This window comes from Oryctolagus cuniculus, chromosome 11 (genome assembly GCF_051225735.1).
Source record: "Oryctolagus cuniculus isolate XC-2025 breed Fujian yellow rabbit chromosome 11, ASM5122573v1, whole genome shotgun sequence".
NCBI classification, from domain to species: Eukaryota; Metazoa; Chordata; class Mammalia; order Lagomorpha; family Leporidae; genus Oryctolagus; species Oryctolagus cuniculus.
This window is the reverse complement of record NC_142877.1, coordinates 81,176,860-81,198,494: the sequence shown is the minus strand read 5'-3', so window position 1 is coordinate 81,198,494 and position 21,635 is coordinate 81,176,860. Positions and strand designations below refer to the sequence as shown.

The following is a 21,635-nucleotide window of genomic DNA, read 5'->3' as shown; positions in this document are numbered from 1 at the left end:
GAGCTGATCATGCACTTCTCATCCTCAAATGCGAGCTCTGAGATTCACTGCCTTTAATCCAGGAACTGAGCCGTCACTGCCTAACTCCTTTTTGTACGCATTGCAAATAAACTTTTACTTTCTCACACTACCCTGGTATTAGTATTTGGCTTGCTTGCAAATGGACCCAGTTTGGGGGATTCTATAGAGATTCCTCCATAGAGTTTGGCGAATGTTCTGTCATACTAACAGGGTGGAGGCTTGATACAATTTTGGTATCTGAGGGTGGGACCTTTGGGATGGGATTGGCTTGGATTAGGTTGTTAAGGTTGATCACCATGACACAATAATGATGGCTTTATGAGGAAAGACCACTTGGATGAGTGCTTCCTCCCCTCTCTGCTTCCTGGCTCATACTGTGAACTCTCCTCTGCACGCATTCTGCCACCATGCCTGTCATCAGATGCCAGACCAATGGAGCTGCCTGATCGTGGACTATATATACACCTCTAAAACTGCAAGCCAAAATAAACTGTATTCCTTCATAAGTAGCTTCCTTCAAGTATTTTAGTTATAGTGACAAAACACTGACTAATTAAATGATATTCTCACATCTGAGCATTTCTGCAGTAAAGAAAGCATCTGAGTTTGCATAAACTAATATCTTTACTACCAATATTTTCCTGAATTCACCAAAATATTTCTTTCAGTTTCTGCAGACAGGGGTGGAGCTGACCAGAGTAAAATTCTGTGTTTATTTCCAAGGTGCATGTCATCATGGACAGGGCCATAGACTGAACAACCACCCAGGCTGAACACTGCCAAAGGCAGGAGTGCACTGTTTGTTTGGACCAGGACTTGAATGACCCAGTGCTCTGGGACAGGCTTAGTCTGAATAGCCAAGTAGGTTACAGATCACCAATCAGACGAATCTTATGTTCTATAGTAATAACCCCTAAACCATGCAGATCCCACTGTTTTAAAAGTGTATTCTGCCCCAGAGCACATTCTGTCTCTCCATCTCCTCTCTCTCGTTCACATGGCATACCTTTTCAGCATGCCTTCTTCCTTGCTTGTCCAGGAATCAGGATAGTCCAGCTGGCATTTACTGAATATTCAATCTTGACTAATCACTAGGCTGAGTATTTTACTTTGTTGCTCACATTTCACAAACAAAAATAAAAAACCTATGATTGAAAGAGATGAAGAGACTTGGTCAAAGTCAAACATCTGGCTAAAGAACAAAAATGCAATTTGAGAAGAAGGAAAAGAAAGAAAGAGAGAGAGAGAGAGGGAGGGAGAGAGGGAAGAAGGAAGGAAGAAAGGAAGGAAGGAAAGGAGGGAGGGAGGGAGGGAGGAAGGAAGATACAGATATATGTGGATATTTACATTTTGTGGGGGTCTGGGAAATAAATTCTGAGACGCCTAAAGGTAGGAGAATGAGATATCAATAAGAGAGTCAATCCAGCTTCTAGATGTTTCTTCCAGAATCCAAGATCTCCAGGATTAAAAAATAAATCAGTAGAAATCAAACACTCAATTCCACATTAAGTAAGTAATGGTCTCTTCTCAACTCGTGTACGCCCTTAAATTCCTCTGACCCTGATCCAAATCCTTAACACCTCTGAGCTTCTCTCCAATCAGGAGCACTTTCCATACACCCAAGGACGGACCTTCTCCTTCAAATCCAGTGCTTAACACATATTGACTAATTCTTACCAAGTATTTATGAAATAGCAGCTATTAGTAGTCCTGAATTTATGAAGTTCAACAAATGTCCTTACTCCTTTAAGAAAAAGCCAATGTACCATTTCTAGTTAGAACCAAGGATTCAATGGTAAGGTATGATTTTCTTATCCTTGGGGTGATGAGTTTAAAACAGTGGTCCAGGTTTGCAGGCCCAACTCTTCAGAGGAGCACTAAGACTCATCTCAAACATTTATTATTCTCCCACATGAGAAATGTCATTATGAGTATGATAAGCAATGATCATCTACCTGAATCCAACTGTGTAGCTCTTCTCAATTTGAAATGTCCATCAATGTCACAGGAAATAGAATTTCCTATCTCAGAGTTTACAAACAACATAGAAGTGTTTCTTTGTATTACGTAATATGAGGACTTTTTAACCTAAGGGGATTTTATCCGGTTAACCTGGCTATGACCTAACAAAAGTGTCTTATAGCTAGAACCAAGGATTAGAGGTAACAATTAGAAACACTAAAATATTATTTGTTTAATGAAAGAAAGAATGAGTGAGTGATGTCAGATGCAGCATATGCATTTGGTCACCTAATACAGTATGGCTGAATGTCAATAACCAGATTAATGCACTGTTGTATTTCCTATACCAAAGAAAGAGATATTATGTAATGAATATTCAGTGAATATTTGTGGAAAGATTCTTTGCCCTGGTATTCATACACCATCACCTTATTTAGTTTCACAATATTTTGAGATATGCTATTTTTACTGCCATATTTTAAATGAGAAGATTGCATTTCTTCATCCCAAAAAAATCCGGTTAGTGACTCAGTTGAAATAAAAACCAGGGCTCCTGATCCTAAATCTATTTTTGCAGGTGGTGCCTCTTAAGTCAATGATTCAACAATTTAAAACCAAGGACAAAGGAATAAACATCTTTGTAGTATCTACCAACTGTAAGAAATATCACTAGGAATTGTTAACTCTCATCTAATCCTCACAACCATCTTGAAAGATGGGTATTATTCTTCCAATTTACTAAATATTTAAAAGAAATCTCAGAAATGTGAAAAAAAAAAACTTGCCCACGATCACCCAACTCAAATACAGCTACTTACCATGTCAAGTGTTTTATATACAAGTTTTTAGTTTCTCATGGATTGAGAAACATTCCAATCCCAAAAATCAGAGTCCAGTGTCCCTACTACATTATGCTTCATACATTTATGCAGTAAGACTTATTTTAATTTCCTGCATTTGATATTAAATATTTGGATTCAAATAGATAAGCAAAGCAATAATATCTATTAAGCACAAATTCTCAAGTCCCTTTCAGAGAAAGACTTGGGGCAGCATCCACATTACTTTTCGGATTTCACAAGCTGAAATATGCTCCTCATCCTCATCTGTGAAGTTTCTTTATTAGACTGTTCGAATATTTAAAACTACACCTGAACTACTGTAACATCTCATATAATCTTATATTTATGGATAAAAGCAACAACACAATTCAATCCAAAACCTTCAAGATAACAAAATTGTCATCTATTATATTAAAGACAAATTAGCAAACCAGATTTATGTTCGTGAGCTGGTTTGTGTTTTAGAAATCACAGCTTTATTTCATGGAACGTAAGATAAGCCATAGCGGTTTTAATGAGAGTCAACTTCTGAATCTAAAATTGAGGATAACAGGATGAGGCCATGCTTTGATAACCTTGGACATTTTGGAGAAAGAAAACAGTTATCTGTCCTTTCCACAACTCTATAGTGAAGATAAGCCAGAAAGAAATCATGACAGCATGTATTTTGCACAGATATGATTTAATAGATTTGAAAAACTAAAAAGTAAATAAAAAGGAACAGTCCTTTCCTAATACTACATTGTATATTTGCAAGTCTGTCATTATTTTCTCTTTTGGTTTGTGAGCTCTCAAGAGTAGTGATTCATTTTTCTAATATGTTGTTACAAATCATTAAACACACAAGCCATTCTCCATACATATATAAAAGATGAATAGGAATACAAATATTAAACAAAAGAGGAAGTCCATGGGAACTCAACCTCTTGTATATGCCCTCACACTTCCTCTCCCCTTGATTCAAATACTTAGTGCCCCTGAGCTTTTCTCCAATCAGCAGCTGTTTCCATACACTCAAGGATGACCTTCACCTTCAAATCCAGTGCTTACAAACACTGGCTAATTCTTAGCAAGTATTTATGAAATAGCAACTACTACTAAGTGCTGAATTTATGAAGTTCAACAAATATCACTCGCTAAGTAGTAAAAATGATGACTAGATTCATCAATCAATTCTAACTGCCCCAAATTCCCTGAAGATAAGAAGATGAGTGAATATGATGACTACAGAACAGGAGAGGTAGTTTTCCAGGATATCACTCACATAGATTATTTGGGGCCAGAATATCACCATCAAATTACATAAAATGATTGCCATGTGAAGAAACAGAGATGTATGCACATATGTTTGTCCACATGTGAATAAGACCCTTGGAAACTTTCCAGTGTTAGGTAGAAATAGCTATGTAAGAAAATTTGTGAATAAGAAATGTACATAATACATGCAATTCTTTACTACCCCTTTTAAAATTACTAAATACTGTGGCAAAGGATCAGAAACTCCTATGGAATTATCTCACTATTTATTCTCCTTCAAAATAAATGGTATTAAATAAATAATCCTTGTTAATCCAAAATATATTAAACTATATAAAAATTCTTCTTTAATGAATAATCATGCCTAGCTTTTAGCTGGCCTGGTACGGAGATGTGCGAAGGTTTTATTTGTAAGTGATCAAATAACAGTTTGATCGTAGTTTACATGTATATACACATATATGTGTGCATGTATGTTTATTTCTTTTTAACTAATACATTAAAATAGATATTTTATGGGTGCCATGCAAGGCGTCAACATATGTACACATTATATAATAGACAAATTAGGGTAAAGATGTCAGTCTCCTCAAATATTTCTTTCTTACCGTAAAAAACTTTGAAACTCCTTTGTTGTGGTTTTTGTAAGAAAAATACACAATACATCATTAGTTTCAATGGTCATTCTACTATGCAAAAGAGCAGTAGAATTTCTTACTCCTATCTAACTATAACTTAGCACCATTAATCAACCTTTTTCCATACCTCCCTCCTCCAACACTCTAAGCCTCTAGCAACAACCAGTGTATTCTCAACCTCAATTAGATCAATTTTTCTGGACTCCACATCTGAGTAAGATCACATGGTACTTGTCCTTCTGTGTTTGACTTACTTAGATCATGATCATGTCCTCCAGTTATATCCATGTTGTGCCAAATGACAAGATTTCATCTGTTTTTAGGATCCCAATGGTAATCATATTAGAAGGACAATCAGATTCTGTCCCTCTCTTCTTAATTCAACTTGTATTTTTCCTACTCTAGTATATGGACATTATATGCTCTAGGTTTTAGAAACATAAACATGCTAATTTCCCTTTGGTACATTTGGTTGAAGCAATGAAGTATTGAAAATAGAAAGTGATAAAAAAAATGGTTTGTAAAACTAAGTAGGCATCAACTAATTTTTAGGTTCCTCCCCATCTGTAGCAAATAAATAATCCCTGAGGTAAACAATATTACTGTTCAACATATTTAGTACTTCCTCTGCAATGTGTCTCCTTGTGGAAGGGTGTCACATTCTCACCTAGCTTAAAACATTGGTCACATAACTCGTTAGGTCCAACGACAAGTGAGCAGGAGTACTGTGAGGGGGCAATGTGCTTCACTTCTGAGCCTAAGCTTTTTTAATTTTTTAGAAAACTTTTATTTAATAAATATAAATTTTGAATGTACAACTTTTGGATTATAGCAGTTTTCCCCCCATAACCAGCAAACATCCCATCTCCTACTCTCTCTCCCATCCCATTCTTCATCAAGATTCATTTTTAATTATCTTTATATACAGAAGATCAACTTAGTATATGCTAAGTAAAGATTTCAACAGTTTGCACCCATAAAGTACTATTTGAAGACTAGTTTTACCATTAATTTTCTATTTTTTTTTTTTTTGACAGGCAGAGTGGACAGTGAGAGAGAGAGAAACAGAGAGAAAGGTCTTCCTTTGCCGTTGGTTCACCCTCCAATGGCCGCCGCCACTGCCGGCACGCTGCGGCCGGTGCACCACACTGATCCGAAGGCAGGAGCCAGGTGCATATCCTGGTCTTCCATGGGGTGCAGGGCCCAAACACGTGGGCCATCCTCCATGCACTTCCGGGCCATAGCAGAGGGTTGGCCTGGAAGAGGGGCAACCGGGACAGAATCCAGCGCCCCCACCGGGACTAGAACCCGGTGTGCCAGCGCCGCTAGGCGGAGGATTAGCCTGTTGAGCCGCGGCACCGGCTACCATTAATTTTCATAGTACAACACATTAAGGACAGAGATCCTACATGGGGAATAAGTGTACAGTGAATTCTCTTGTTCTGCTGTTGTTGATTTAACAATTGACACTCTTATTTATGACGTCAGTAATCACCCAAGTCTCTAGTCATGAGCTGCCAAGGCTATGGAAGCCTCTTGAGTTCACAAACTCTGACCTTATTTAGACAAGGCCATAATCAAACTGGAAGTTCTATTCTCTCTTCAGAGAAAGGGGTACTGCCTTCTTTTTTTCATTTTTTTTTAGATTTTATTTATTTATTTGACAAGTAGAGTTGCAGACAGTGAGAGAGATAGACAGAGAGAAAGGTCTTCCTTCCATTGGTTCACTCCCCAAATGGCCACAACGGCCAGAGCTGCACCAATCTGAAACCAGGAGCCAGGTGCTTCTTCCTGGTCTCCCACACGGGTGCAGGGGCCCAAGCACTTGGGCCATCTTCCACTGCTATCCCAGGCCATAGCAGAGAGCTGGACTGGAAGAGGAGCAGCAGGGGCTAGAACTGGCGCCCATATGGGATGCCTGCACCGCAGGCAGAGGATTAACCCAGTGCGCCACGGCACTGGCCCCAGGTACCACCTTCTTTGATGGCCCATTCTTTCCACTGGGATCTCATTCACAGAGATCTTTCATTTAGGTCATTTTTTCCCCCCACAGGGTCTTGGCTTTCCATGCCTGAGAAACTCTCATGGGCTTTTTTAGCCAGATCCAAATGTCTTAATGGCTGATTCTGAGACCAGAGTGTCTGAGCCAAAGCTTTAAGAAGAATGAGCACACAGTTTGCTTGTTCTCCATTGCCTGTGTCAACTCACTCATGGGACTGTGCACCAAAGAGTACCTACTTGGTCATGGATCCTCAAGTGAAGATAAGTGAAGATAATAAGCCATAGCCACTCCACAGGGAATAGGCAGCATGAAACAAAAATACACCTTTTTGCATTTTCTTGTAAGCCACTAAAATTTAGTTGTTAACTCAGAATGACCCAGCCTACCTTGTCCTTTTACAGCATCTTCAATGTTTTTGAAATGTTTGTGCTTTGTTTAGAGAGGTATATTGGCCGTTATCTAAACCTCTAAAAGGATTTGCTGAATAGGATCATTTATCATGAGGAGTTAATTGTAAACAGATGAACAAATCATTGTTACTGTAGTCATATAACAGGACACAGAAATAGTTTAGCCAGAAATTCTCTTTGCTGGGGCCAGTGCTGTGGTGCAGCAGGTTAACTCCCTGGCCTGAAGCACTGGCATCCTATATGGGTGTCAGTTCTAGTCCTGGCTGCTCCTCTTCCAATCTAGCTCTCAGCTATGGCATAGGAGAGCAGTAAAAGATGGCCCAAGTCCTTGAGCCCCTGCACTCACTGGGAGGCCTGGATTTAGCTCCTGGCTCCTTGCTTCGGATCAGCACAGCTCCAGCCATTGCAGCCATCTGGGGGGGGGGGGGGGGAGGTGAACCAGTGGATGGAAGACCTCTCTCTTTCTCTGCCTCTCCTTTCTCTGTGTAACTCTGTCTTTCAAATAAATAAAATAAATCTTTTTTTTTAAAGAAATTCTCTTGTTAACAAGATTTTATCCAAACATGCTAAATAAGATAACCGCACCCAATGAATTCATGACTTTGTGAAAATATGAGATTTTCATTTTAGGATATTTTCGTAAATAGAACCAATAGCAAAGAACATAATGGGTGAAACCATACTTAATATTCCACTTCATGTAAGAGGCACATACATTTTTCCCCCAAATTTTCCCACTCCACTTCTCATTTTGTTTTTTGTTTGTTTGTTTGTTTGTTTGTTTGACAGGCAGAGTTAGACAGTGAGAGAGAGAGAGAGAGAGACAGAGAGAAAAAAGGTCTTCCTTTTTCCGTTGGTTCACCGCCCAAGTGGCCGCTACAGCCGGTGCGCTGCATGGATCCAAATCTAGGAGCCAGGTACTTCCTCCTGGTCTCCCATGCAGGTGCAGGGCCCAAGGACCTGGGCCATCCTCCACTGCACTCCTGGGTGACAGCAGAGAGCTGGCCTGGAAGAGGAGCAACTGGGACAGAATCCAGTGCCCCAACCAGGACTAGAAACTGGGGTGCCAGCACCACAAGTGGAAGATTAGCCTAGTGAGTCACGGCACCAGCCCTCATTTTGTTCTTGAAGCTCTGGTACTAAAAAGTGATTTTCCAGTGTAAATGGCTCCATATTCCCATTCATTTCTAATAGTTGCTAAAAACCTTTTATTGTGACTTATATGTAGTATCTCTTTTACTTATTGCCACATATATAATATGTTTGATAGATGAGGTTTAAACTGAAAGGAGGTAACTGGATGCCATGGCATCAGTGGTGCTAAACTGTTAAGCCCTTAAATATACACAAACACACGATATGAATAATAAATGATCTTGGCATGAGTAGCTGTGCAACAGGAAGGAAGAGAAGAAATCAGAGCCATCACAATAAGCAGCCCTGTAGCCTCGGAGGGGAATGGCGTGTGTGATCTCATCACCTTTCCTGTAACGGTGCAAGGTCCTACAGAATGCACTTTGTATATTAAAGTAGGGACAGATTTTCGAGCTGAGAAGGTGTTATAAAATGCCAAGCAACACATCAGCAAATCAGACCAGACGAAGAAAATACAAATATCCAGATAGTGTCTGTAACTGAACAACACTGTGAAGGCCATCACCGCTTGCTATGTGGAACAAGAGGCCTGTGCTACCAGCACCTTTCCCCTTCTATCTCCAATTAGCAGACCCGCGTCTCCACCAGCACTGTGGTAGGCGTCCCGCCACAGCCCAGTGTTTGAGGAGCAGATGTTCTGCTGTCACACCTGCACCATCACAATGTCTTTGTTTGCACAGCCTGTCATTTTGACTTACTTGTGTGAGATGATTTCTTCTTCCAGAGGTAGGCAGGGCTCCTCTCCCTCGGACGCCAAGTCATCAGCAGCAGGGGCAGCAAATGGAGGAGAGACCTAATGCCAAGAACACACAAACGCTTTATTCTGGGGAAAGCTATTTTTACTGATTAGCATCCTAAGGAAGGAGGGAAAAGATATCAGAAAACACTTTCAGGTCAATGAGCCATTTCTTACCTTTTTCTCTTTCCAGAAAAATAAAATTTACATGAATGAAAGCTATAAAGGCAGTCAGGTGTATCCATGCTGCTTCACTGTTGAGTGATTAGCCTTCAAGAAGTCCTCAAAGGCAGTTAGGGTGAAGGAAAATGTCTTGGTCTTTGAGGAAATTACTTGGAATGACAATGATAAGAAATGAGAAAGGAGAAATGTATGCAGGAAAGAAGGTAGGCGTCTCTCACACAAAAACCAGATAGAAGACAGAACATAGAACTCTTCAGGGACAGCCACAAAAATCTAAAAACCTGCTTGTTTTTTTTTTTTTAAGTATGGAGTAGATACTAAGGAAAATAAAACAAGAAAGTTGATTCAACTCTCGAAATACAGTATACTATCCTGAACTAGAAGGGGAAAAGCTTTCTATTTGGATGTTTGAGTATTAGATGTTTGGAATAAAGATGTTTTCCTAAGACAAACTGCTATGCAGTCAAGAAAGTATTTTTTTTTTTTACAGGCAGAGTTAGACAGTGAGAGAGAGAGAGAGAGAAAGGTCTTCCTTTATCCATTGGTTCACCCCCCAAGTGGCCGCTACGGCCAGCGTGTTGCGGCCAGCCCGCTGCGCCGACCGGAAGCCAGGAGCCAGGTGCTTCCTCCTGGTCTCCCATGTGGGTGCAGGGCCCAAGCACTTGGGCCATCTTCCACTGCCCACCCAGGCCACAGCATAGAGCTGGTCTGGAAGAGGAACAACCCGGACAGAATCTGGCGCCCCGACCGGGACTAGAATCCGGGGAGCTGGTGCTGCAGGCAGAGGATTAACCTAGTGAGCCATGGCGCCGGCCAAGAAAGTATTTTTAATATGGCAGAAGTATTTCAATAATCTTTGAATTTATAAGAACACCAATTTGATAGCCATACCCAATCTCGGCCCAAATGTCAGTTTTAGGTATTCAGGAACTGCAGCGCTGTGTGGATTCATGTGTCTCATGCATATGTCTCTGAGCTATCCTGAAGGCATATGACTCGTCTCAATCCTTAGCCATGGATGTGGCGTCTTAGAGAGCTGAAACCTTGAGCTGGCAAGTTTCACCTCTGAGATAGGCTTGATTGCCCTGGCCTTTAAATGTCAGAGGCTGTGCAAGAAAGGTCGAGACACTGCTCTTAAAAATCTAGCAGATCTTTAAAATCTTCCCTGCTGATGAACAGAAAAAAATAGTTCATTTCTCTCAAAATTGAGAAAATGTACTCTCTTCAAATTGAACAATATGGGCAAACACTTGTCTCTTTTGTCCTGCAACTAAGAGATCTACTAGACTTAGCCCCTTTCTAAAAGGTAGCCTTCAAGCTCCCAAATATCGTCTGAAGGATGTTTTTAAAAGCAAACGAAGTTAAAGAGAAGAGCCTATATCTGGAATTGCAGGACAGACACCGAGTGGCAGTAAACATGAAGAGCTTATATTCCTAAGGAAGGTGACACTTATACGCTGTTCATTTAGCATATAGGTTCTCTTTTACAAAAATTGCTTTACTCTTTAAAGTGGAAAACAGCATATTAATAGGAAAAGGGATAATTAGCCTTATTACCACTTCTGTTGAATATTTATAGCCATTCTTTATAAATGCCCATGAGTGTAAAAGGAAATTATTTATTTAGAATAGAACTGTCCACATATATAGGAATAGGTGTTGTGGAACAGTGGGTTATGCCACTACTTGGGACATTAAAGTGACAATTCAACAACTAGCTACTCCCCTTCCCATCCAGGTTCCTGCTAAATGCACCTGGGTAGGAGTGGATAATGCTTATGTATTTGAGTTCCTGCCATACATATGGGAGACCCTGATGCAGTTCCTGGCTCCTGGTTTCTATCTGGTACTACCCTAGCTATTGTAACCATCTGAGAAATGAACCTGCAAATGGAATATCTTTCCCTCTTCCTGTCTACGATTTTCAAATAAGTCTATCTATTTGTCTATCTATATCTATCAATCATTTATCTATATTAATAATTATAAATGCAATTTTAAATTTTCTGGTAGCCATATTAGAAAAAAAGGGTAAAAAGAGATGCCTTAAACAAATTTCAATACAATGTTAAACAAATTGATGTTCTTAAATTTGTCTTTAAATTAATTAAAAACAAAGAGTTCATCTTTCAGTTGCAATAGCTGTATTTCAGGAATACAATAGCCACCACACATGCCTGCCCAAGAGCCTCCATATGGAAAACTCTCACATAAACATTAGGAAAAGAGGACTCTGATACGGTAAATGAACTTCTTAAGGCTACCCAGCCAGAAAGTAATACAACCTCAGTTAAGTCATTTTTTTTCTTATGCTCATGGTATTCCAGGTAATGTTTCATTGAATCCAGATGTGCCACATTTAAATTTGATGTCCCAAAATAGAAAAAGTTTGAGGGTTATCTCTAGTTCTCCTTAATAACTGAGATTTCTGAGGACTGACTCATAGATTATGCTACGAAACTCCAAGCTTTCCAAATGCAGCTCTTTACGACACATTCAGTAGCTCTACAGCCTGATTAGGTAGAAATGAGTACTCAAGAGCTCACATGTATCGTTTGCCTGGGATCCGTCCAATGTCCCAGTTGTCACAGGTGTCCCGCTCATGGCTTTGTTTCACATGTTAGCCGAACACTAGAGTTAGTGGTTTCAGTAAGATTCTTGTGGCGCTGTCAGCCACATTCTAAAAATAAAGTGCATGTCACGCCATTCTCGGATTCTTTTCTGTAGTGTCCTTCCAGATAACTGGCCATAGGCAGAGTCACTTCAGTGAACTCAACTGTAACAGATGATGCATCTCCTTCGCTGTGGGATCTCTCATCCATCATGAAGCACACCCTGCCCTCTGAAGAAACAATACATCATTACATGGCTCAGGGCCAAAAGGCAGAGATGTCACAAAGCAGCACACACAAAAGAACCTGTTTTGTCAGCCCCAAAAGGGGTAACACCAAATGAGCAAACAAAAACTTGGGGTTTTCTTCAGGTGCAAGTACACGTGGCTTATGAAAATCCTGAGCTAGAGACCCACTTTTGCCTGTAGCAAGACATGTTTTGTCGCTGCATGAAATCGGGTGTCATCCCTTGCGTTCTCAAACCTTCTATCTCTTTCATTGAATTATCCTCTGATGCCCTAGACCAAACTGGGAACTGTCCCAGCGCCTTGTCAAATCCTTTTATTTTTGTTATGACGCAGGTTTTACCTGAAGGAGATGCCCATTTGTTGCCAAACTTAATTAAGGAAAGTTGGATCTTTTAGAGTTGAAAAAGCGTAGGAGTTGCTCAATAGCAAAGGGCATTTTCTGTGATTTTCTTCAGCACTGAACAGCGCCATGTTTTTCCCCTCTAAGAAGCTGGGGAAAAAAAGAAAAGAAAAAAAAAAAAAACAACTCTTCTCACCTCTGCTTCCACTGTGCCTGTTCCTTGGTCCTTATTGTCCCCATTTAACGGGGGGGGGGGGGGGGGGATTGAGATAGTGACAGACAATTAGAGCTACCTCCTACACACAGTAGAAGACAGAGCAAGAAGTCATTAACTTTGTCAATTTCCACGCATGCACGGCAGAGGCACTGTGGTTTTGAGAAGGAACAGATGGGAAGTGCAGGCAAAGACTAAAGACGGAGGCTTCCTTTAGTAACTTGGAAAGCTGTGGAGTGCTATTCTGCATGCTAAATAGGATAGAAATTCCAGACTTTGAAAGCAAGCCATATTGCCTTATATGAGGTTATAAAAAATAGTTCTCTTTGGAAAGGCTTTTCTATATTTAAATATCTCTTAGTGTCCTATTTTCAAGGGGTCCAATTCAAATAAGCATCTTTTAAAAATAGCAGGTGGTCTTCTCAGTGGTCTATTTTAAATGTATTACCCTAAGTAATAGGCACTTTGTACATGAAGTTTCTCCAGATTTTTCTTTCTTTTTTTTTTTTTTTTTTTTGACATTCAGTTCTATCGCAACTTCAGAAAAATCTAATCCACAAAGACTATCTCTTATCCCCTGGTGTATAATTTACTTCTGTCTCCAGAAAGTTTAGGAACAAAATTTTTTCCATAATGCAAACCTGAGAATCAAGAGATTTGGATATTTTGTTATTTTGATTTTTTTCTGTGTACCCATGTTGTTTTGCCTTCTTTATACACAAGAGAAAGGACTATTTGATCCACAAGATATAATTTTCTTCTGCCATATTACTATCAATGATATTACATAATTTAATATTATAATGGGGTGGGCATTGTGCCACAATAGATCAAGCTACAACTTGGGATACCTGCATTGCATTTGGGAGTGCCTGGTTCCAGTTCTACCCACTCAGCTTACTGCACAGCTCCCCACTAGTGCACCTGGGAAGCAGATGATGGCTCACATACTTGAATCTCTTCTTCCCACAAGAGAGACCTGTATGGAATTCCAGGCTCTTGACTTTGGCCTGGCTTAGCTCAACCCTGGCTATGCAGGCATTTAGGGAGTCAACCTACAGATGGAAGATATATTCTACGTGTGTGCGTGTGTGTTTGTGCGAATTGCTCTGCATCTGGAGAGTTCAGCTGCAGATGGAAGATACTCTTCCTCTCCATCTCTGTACTGCTCTGCCTTTTAAGTAGTTGAAAGATAAATAAAACATAAAAAGTTGTCTCAAATTATTATATTTAGTTTCATATCTACAATTAAGATGATTTAAATTATTCACTGTTAAGTACTTACTGAACCTGCACTAACATGGTAGCCACTAACCACATTTTCGTATTAATATGTGTGGCCAAATCCAACTGATATGCATCAAACTCCAAAATGCACATTGGATTTTGAAGTCTTAATATAAAAATATAATTATCTTAATTTTCAATATTGATTGCACATTGTAATGATAATAATTGGAAGATACAAGGTTCAGTATAATCTATTTTAAAAATTTGTGCTTTAGTTTTGTTTAATCTGACTGTTAGAAAATTCAAAACTATATGTGACTCACATATTTCTATGGAACAACACTCAGAGTGGGGGCTAGCAAATTTTTCTTGTGAAGGTCGAAACAGTAATATTTATTTTTATAAAGGACTTGTTTATTTATTGGAAAAGCAGAGTGACAAGAAGAGGGAGGGAGAGAGATAAAGAAAGATCTTCTATTTGCCGGTTCACTCCCAAAATGGCCATAACAGCCAAAGCCAGCAGCCAGTAACTCCATCTGGGTCTCACACGTGAATGGCAGGAATCCAAGTCCTTGGACAAATGTGCACTATCTCCCAGGTACATTAGCAAGAAGCTGGATAAAAAGCACCTGGAGGCCGGCGCCGTGGCTTACTTGGCTAATCCTCCTCCTGCTGCGCCAGCACCCCAGGTTCTAGTCCTGGTTGCTCTTCTTCCAGTCCAGCTCTCTGCTGTGGCCTGGGAGGGCAGCAGAGGATGGCCCAAGTGCTTGGGTCCCTGCACCCACATGGGAGACTGGGAAGAAGTACTCGGCTCCTGGCTTCCGATCGGCACAGCGCCAGCAGTAGCAGCCATTAGGGAAGTGAACCAACGGAAGGAAGACCTTTCTCTCTGTCTCTCTCTTACTGTCTATAACTCTCTCTGTCTCTCTCTCAATGTCAAACTCTGCCTGGCAACAACAAAAAAAAAGCATGTGGAGTAGCTGGGACTTGAACCAGCACTCAGATATGGGATGAGTGCTCCCAAAAGGGAACTTAGCCCCTGACAATATAACACCTACCTCATCATATGTTCTTTAGTTCAGCTATTCAACTCAACCATGACAGCATTAAAGCAGATATAGGTAAAATGTAAATAACAGGCATGAAGATATCTTAATAAAAATTCATTTATGTAGACTGAAATTTGAATTTCACATAATTCTCATGTGTCATGAAATTCCACCTTTAATTTTTTTCAACAATTTAAAAATATATTTAAAAAAAAAAAACCCTCTTTAGGAGTGCTATGATTGCAAAGTATATACCAAAATTCATGATATCAAGAGGTGAGATCTCTAAGAGATAATTAGGTCATGTCCTCACACGTGGATTGATGAGTTAATGGGTTATTTCTGAGCTGGTCTATTTGTAGAATCCAGTTTGACTTTATCTATTGAATCCACAGTGTCACCCTGTGATGACTCAGCAGGAAGGAGCTACCATATACCAAGCAGATGTGGTGGTATGCTGTTGAATTTTCAGAACCAAGAGCTCATCTAATCTCTTTTCCTTGTACATTATCCAGTCTGCAGAACTCAGTTCTGTTAACAGCAAATGGACTTAGACAATGGTCATATTAAAATAGATGGGGTGCAGTTGGACAAATTGGGCCCATGGGATGTGGTTAGTCTGCAAACCCTTGTGGGAGTATGGGTTACAGAAAGTGAAATGTAGGTGACAATCCTATCACTCACCAAAGCCTATTATCCATGCTAAAAAGGATCAGTTTATGCCATAAAATTCAAATAAAAAGGAATCTCTTAAATGAGAGCTGCTGGAGGAAAGTAGAGGTAAGGATTTTGAATTGATTTTCATGTACCAAAAACCGTAAGATTTTTTTTTTTAGCCTCAAGAATTAATGCCTTCCAGATATGCTTACATAAGTATTTTTCATGCACATTTAAAAAGTGAAAGAGATGATGAAAATGAGACAGAAGGTAGCGAGGAATTCACAGATGTTAGTTAATTCTCCTGCCTAGGTTTCAGACTCCCTGCCCTTTGAGCACTATGTAATCCAGGTGGTAAAGCTGAAAAGAGAAATCGGCAGAAAGCTGGGTTGGCAGAGTTGCGTGTTACTTCTGTTTGCCCTTGTCTTCCATCTTTGCCCATTCATCCTCAACCTCAGGCAGCTTCTAGCCTAGTGGGCCAAGCAGGCTTTAAGTGAACAGATACCTTGTTTAAAAGGCAGAAGATCTTGTGAAATAAAAGTGACCCAAATGTCTTTCTCAAACTTCAACATGCGTTTGGATAACCTGAAGATCTTTTGACAGGCAGATGAGGATTTAGTACCCCTCAGGGCACCCTACATTCTGTATTTCTCCAGCTTCTTGGAGATGATCAAACTTTTGGACCTTGGACTACCCTTCCCTAGCATGCAAGATATACAGTAGCAGATATTTTTGTCTCTTTGATTTATTGATGCATCTTGATGACTGAGAACCACACATAGAACATGAGTCACTCGGTAAATATCTTTTGAATGAAGAAACTGGAAATAGGATAAAATCACATGGAGGGACATATTGTTTAGTTTGAGGTAGCTGAAAAATTCTGAGAAATATTTTAGCTAAACCTGAACCATAGAGCTCTCTTACTTTATAAAATCTAGCACTGCTCCCTTCTTCACTAGTTTTCTTTATTTAAAAGATTTACTTTATTTATTTGAATGCAGCATTAGAGAGAGATAGAGGGATTGATCTTTCATCTGCTGGTTGACTCTCCAATTGGCCACAACAGCCAGAGCTGTGCCAATCCGAAGCCAACAGCCAGGAGTTCCTCCAGGTCTCCCACGCGGGTGGAGGGGCCAAAGGACTTGGGCCATCTTCTACTGCTTTCCCAGGCCATAGCAGAGAGCTGGATTGGAAGTGGAGCAGCCAGGACTCGAACCGGCGCCCATAGGGGATGCTGGCTCTGCAGGTGGCGGCTTTACTCACTATGCCACAGGGCAGGCCACTCACTAGTTTCAACTACAGGATTGAGTGCTCACAAAAGAACTTAAATAAAGGAGATTATGGATAATAGTCAAATATGTTGCTTCTCCTGTGGTATTAATATTTCTAACATTGGTTCCTTGGAGAAGGAACAACTTCAAAGGAAGTACTCTCTGATGGTGGAGTTTAGTACTAGTGACAACCAAGTAGAGACATATGTGGTGTATGAATCCCTTTGGTCACACCAGTTAATAAAACAGCTTACTATCAGTTTCTGTACAGAACTAGTGATATGGGCATTCAAAAGTGTGAACTACATTATTTTTTCCTGCAAATTCAGACTAGTATTTATGGTTAACACTTCAGAAGATCAGATGAAAATAGTGGATATTAGACTTGCAAATAGTCTGGGAGATCATCTTTTTTCATTGCTTTTTTTAAAGGTAACAATGCTTTATTCCATATCCTGCCTGAACTTACTGACCAAATCCATCTCACTGTCAGCACTGGTAAATGATACCTATTTGTTTGATTTCTCTCTCCCTCAAACTTCTACTTACGATTTCTGGTTGATTTGTTGAACATATATTTTAGTACTAACACCGTGAGGAAATAAAAGCGCAGCGCAGCCATTCACAGGCCCTCTTTCTTTCTCTGGAACCCATCAGAATAAGCCTGATTCACCTTTCTGGGATAGTGCTTCAGTTTCAGAAGACAGGCATTCATAAAGATGTGGAAAAGTGCCTATTCGTCTTCATGGGAAGTTATTTCATTAGGTCATTCTGTCCAAACAGCCTTGTGCCAGTTGCTATTCCAAGCACAAGAGGGAATATTGCCCTGCCCAAGACAGATATGATTCTTGTCCTCACAGATATTAAAGTTTATTGATACGTTCATGCATTGAACAATTTAACACAACATTGAGCATTATGGTAAGGCAAGAAATGATGGCAGGAGACGTAGGTAGTCAAAGGGCAGGATCCATAACAAGCTAAACTTTAAATTGAATCCTAGAGGACTGAGGCTGACCATTATAGGGGGAACAATATTCTAAACCAAAGAACAGAAAAGGCAGGGACCTCGTTAGAGAAACAAATTCCTATTTGGAACAAAGACCACTATAGAAGGGTGTAAGAAGGGGAAGCATTGTGAGATGAAGCTGGAGAGGAATCAGGAATCAGATCTTGAGGGCTTTAAAAATTAATTTAAGGGTTTTGTACTCATTTGAGCCAAAAGGCAAGGAGACGATGCACGATGTTAAGCAAGATAGTGACATGATCAGATTTGAATTCTATAATGATTACTCTGGCTTCAGACCTCAGAATGGAATGGAAATGAGAAAAGCTAGAGGCAGAGAGACAGGTCAGTACTCCTTAAAATGCAACATGTATTTAAAATATGTAAAGATCTTGTCAAAATGCAGAAAATAGGCTGTTTAGGTCAGGGCCTGAGATTCCCCCCTTCTACCACACTCCCAAGTGATGATGAGGATGGGGATGAACTGAGGTCCTCACTTTAAGAGATGTGTACAATCCTGTAGGGTAAGAGTTGACAGAAATTAGGTGAAATTACTAAGCAGATAAAAACAAGTGACTGGGTTCAAGGGCAGACATGTGGTCTAGCAGTTAAGATGTCACTTAAAGTGCCAACATCCCATATCGAAGTCCCAGGGTTCAAGTTCTAGTTCTGTTTCTGATCCAGTTTCCTGCAAATGTGCCCCTTGGGAGGCAACAAGTAATGGCTCACGTCCATGCTACCCTTGTGGGAGGCCCAGATAGAGTTCCAGGCTCCTGTCTTCAGTCTGACCCAATCCCAGATAATTGCAGGCATTTGCAGAGTGAACCAGACAATGGAAGATCTGCGTGAGTGTGAGTGTGTGTTTGTTTCTTCCAAAAAAGAAATAAATGGAAACCTAATTAAAAATAAATGATTACATATGGAACCTGTTGGTTTTTAGGACTATAGGGTTCAAAGAAGGAGAGGAGGTGGCTAGTTAGAGAAGACTTTATTTTAGGGGGACAGAACATGGGGGCGGATGAAGAGAGTGGGGTTTGAGCCTGCCCTGATAGAGAAAGGAGGTTTGAGACTAGGCTTCTTTCATTGAGCACCAGGCAAAGTCCCTTCTTAAGAGGCTTGTTGGGGGAGACGCAAAGCACCACCAGGACCCAGATGAGGTGGGTTGGGGGTGTCCAGAAAGGCTCTTCAAATGCACTCTCTGAGCAGTTTGGGCTTTCCAGAGCAACACGCATTCCACTAACATTTGTTAACTGTGCCCAGTTTCGTCAGGCCTGGGGGTGCAGGCCCATTATTCTAACAGGACCTAAGGAAACTCTGCCCTCTTTCCTAGCCCTGAGGCTCCTGACTTACTGCAGGAGGTGGGAATTTTGGTGTCTTTAAACATTTTATTTCTAATTTAAAACTCTCAATTACTTTCAGCTTCTCATAATATCAGATTTTCTCAAGTCAGTTGTTTCCTGTCCATGAAATCTCATGCATTTATTCTAAGACGTGTTAAGAGCTTAGGAAATGCACAGGCTTCCACATATTGCCTTGATATGGTATTTGGATTCTTTAATAACAAATAACCTAGAGATTAACTTTCTGTATACATAGCAACAAGCACATTCAATATCTGGTTTTTTGCAGGCGTACAGATCTATACTTCCGCAGTGCATCATACTTCAGTGGCTTGCATACCAATGGGGCTTCTTTTGGCGTTTGTAGCAGAGATGGGTAACTAGAGATGAAAAGGCATATTTCCTAAATTGTTACTACCGGTAGGTAGTCATAGAGCAAATCTCTTTTCTGTGATGAGCTGACATGGGTTTTAACAGCTAGGATTCTTTCTCCACTCCCACAGCACCTTCGCAGAAAGATTTCTGTTAAACAGAAGAGGTAATTTAAAGGTTTGATTATTATAGATTTCTTAAAGTTTAGCCCACAGAGCAAATGCAGTCAGCCTTGTCAGACAAGTTTGAGAGAAGAGAGGGGAAAAAACTGTCTGATGTGTTGAAACAATGAGACCTCATTTTGAGAGACAGCTCTGTTCCCTTCTGTCTGAAATATGGTATCCACTTTGTGTTTTATGAACAAAGTGTTTATTTGTTGAATTCTTCAGGCGTAGGAATGATGAGCATGTCCTAGGGATGTCAGCTGACTGGGAGAGCAGAAATCTTCCTGGTTTCTAAGCTCAAAAAGGATGGTTGTTTATGATATATATTCCATAGTTTTCCATCTGCTTAAATTGAAGCTGACAGAAATTCAAAGTCAATGCCTTCCTTATAAAGCGATCCTTTGTGATGTAATTACAGAATGAAATCTCTTGGCTGAAATAGGATTTTCTCCCCCTACAGATGACATTAAAAAGAAATAGAGATTACCAATAAACAATCTGAGAACACAGATGAGTAACGGTGAAAGGAAGTCGAGACACTGCTTTAATTCTCTTGAATGCTGTCCAGAATATAACACCATTCTGCTGAAGCCAGCAATTCAAAGGAGGCTGCTGGAGCTGAGCTGGCCAACGGGACACCACCGAAATCCTAGGAGAAGACACAAAGTTCTCACAACAGACGGCATCATTATGGTATCTGCCCAAGACCCAACGCAGTTCTGACAACCTGCCTGCCGACCAACAAGGATATGTCCCTCTGGCAAATGATTCCATTTTCTTTCCTCCTGTGTTTATGACTAGGCCGGGTTGTCCAGCCTCTTTTGCATTTAGATGAGCGCTGTGACGGAGCTGGAGTAACAGAATGTGGATGGATGGGAGGAATGCTTAGCCATTCCCAGAGCTTCTCCGCCTGCTCTGTCTCTTCACCATTGGCTGCCAGCTGAAGAAAATCCAATGGAGAAATGAGTCATCACAGAAGCCCAACTCACAAAATCCACTGATTATTGTTGCCTAAGCCAGGTCCTTCATGGCTAACATAGTTCTGTAGCCATGTGCTGTATGACTCCAGAGCCCACCTTAGTTGCTCACCTTTGTCGAGTCAGAGTCTCACGTCCTGGATAGAAGAATCTACCATGTTCTGATCTTTGGAACCAAGGGCATGTCAATTCAGAAGCTGGGCACAGCCACTTTGGATTGCATGCCAGTGGAAACAGATGAAAGCAGATGGCTGTGGTGAATAACCAGTGAGAGTGCCCAGGGGAGAGACAACGAGACCAGAGATGCTGTGTTAGAAAAGCTCAGATTCCTCAAAGTTTAGGATTTCATTGTTTTGTTTTCTCATTTAACAAATCTTCACTTTAACAGTGTTTTTGTTTTGTTTTGTTTTAGTAAGCTCCATTGTGTTTCTCTAAACTGGCTCAAGACATGGTGTACTAACTGAATTCAGGTAACTGATGGAAACTGCTGGGATTTGGTAAAGTTCCTCTTGCAAGCCTCAAAGGAATGCTATTTATTGCTCTTCTTTCCGGAGACTTATAATTGAGTTTTCAACTTCAATAAAGGACGATTCCAGAGCTCAGATCATACTGTTTCTATTCAGACTGTTCTACAACTGCAACAGAGAGCAAGAGCCCTATTCCATCTGCACTGCCTGTGGCTTTATTTCAGATTGCATGGTTTCTTCAGAAAAGCAAGGCCCACTAACTAAATGAAGACTCCTTAGCCTTCAGTGGTAGAAGGGGTTAAGGTTGTTTGAGTCAATTTAGGAAGAAGGAAGGGAGGAAGGAGGACAGGATTAGGGATTGGAACTTAAGGGAAAGATCAGAGACAGGTGGTAAGAAAAAAATCAGATTAAAAGAAACAAGAGGGAAGAGAAAAGAGGACTGGTCAGGTTTATCAGTAGTGATGGGCTGGTCCAGAAAA

The 21,635-nt window shown here is 40.4% G+C and overlaps 1 long non-coding RNA gene across 4 annotated transcripts in view; it reads right to left on the bottom strand.

The window, feature by feature from the left end:
- LOC149123544 (uncharacterized) overlaps window positions 1-21,635 on the bottom strand; it is a 240,457-nt gene that overhangs the window by 97,597 nt on the left and 121,225 nt on the right. For 3 of the 4 annotated variants that reach the window (XR_016217152.1, XR_016217153.1, XR_016217151.1), the window contains exon 3: window positions 8,986-9,080. This is a non-coding gene — a long non-coding RNA (uncharacterized LOC149123544). Of the gene's footprint in view, window positions 1-8,985; window positions 9,081-19,398; window positions 19,699-20,199; window positions 20,362-21,635 lie in introns of those variants that run through there. The other variant, XR_016217154.1, reaches the window with a different exon arrangement.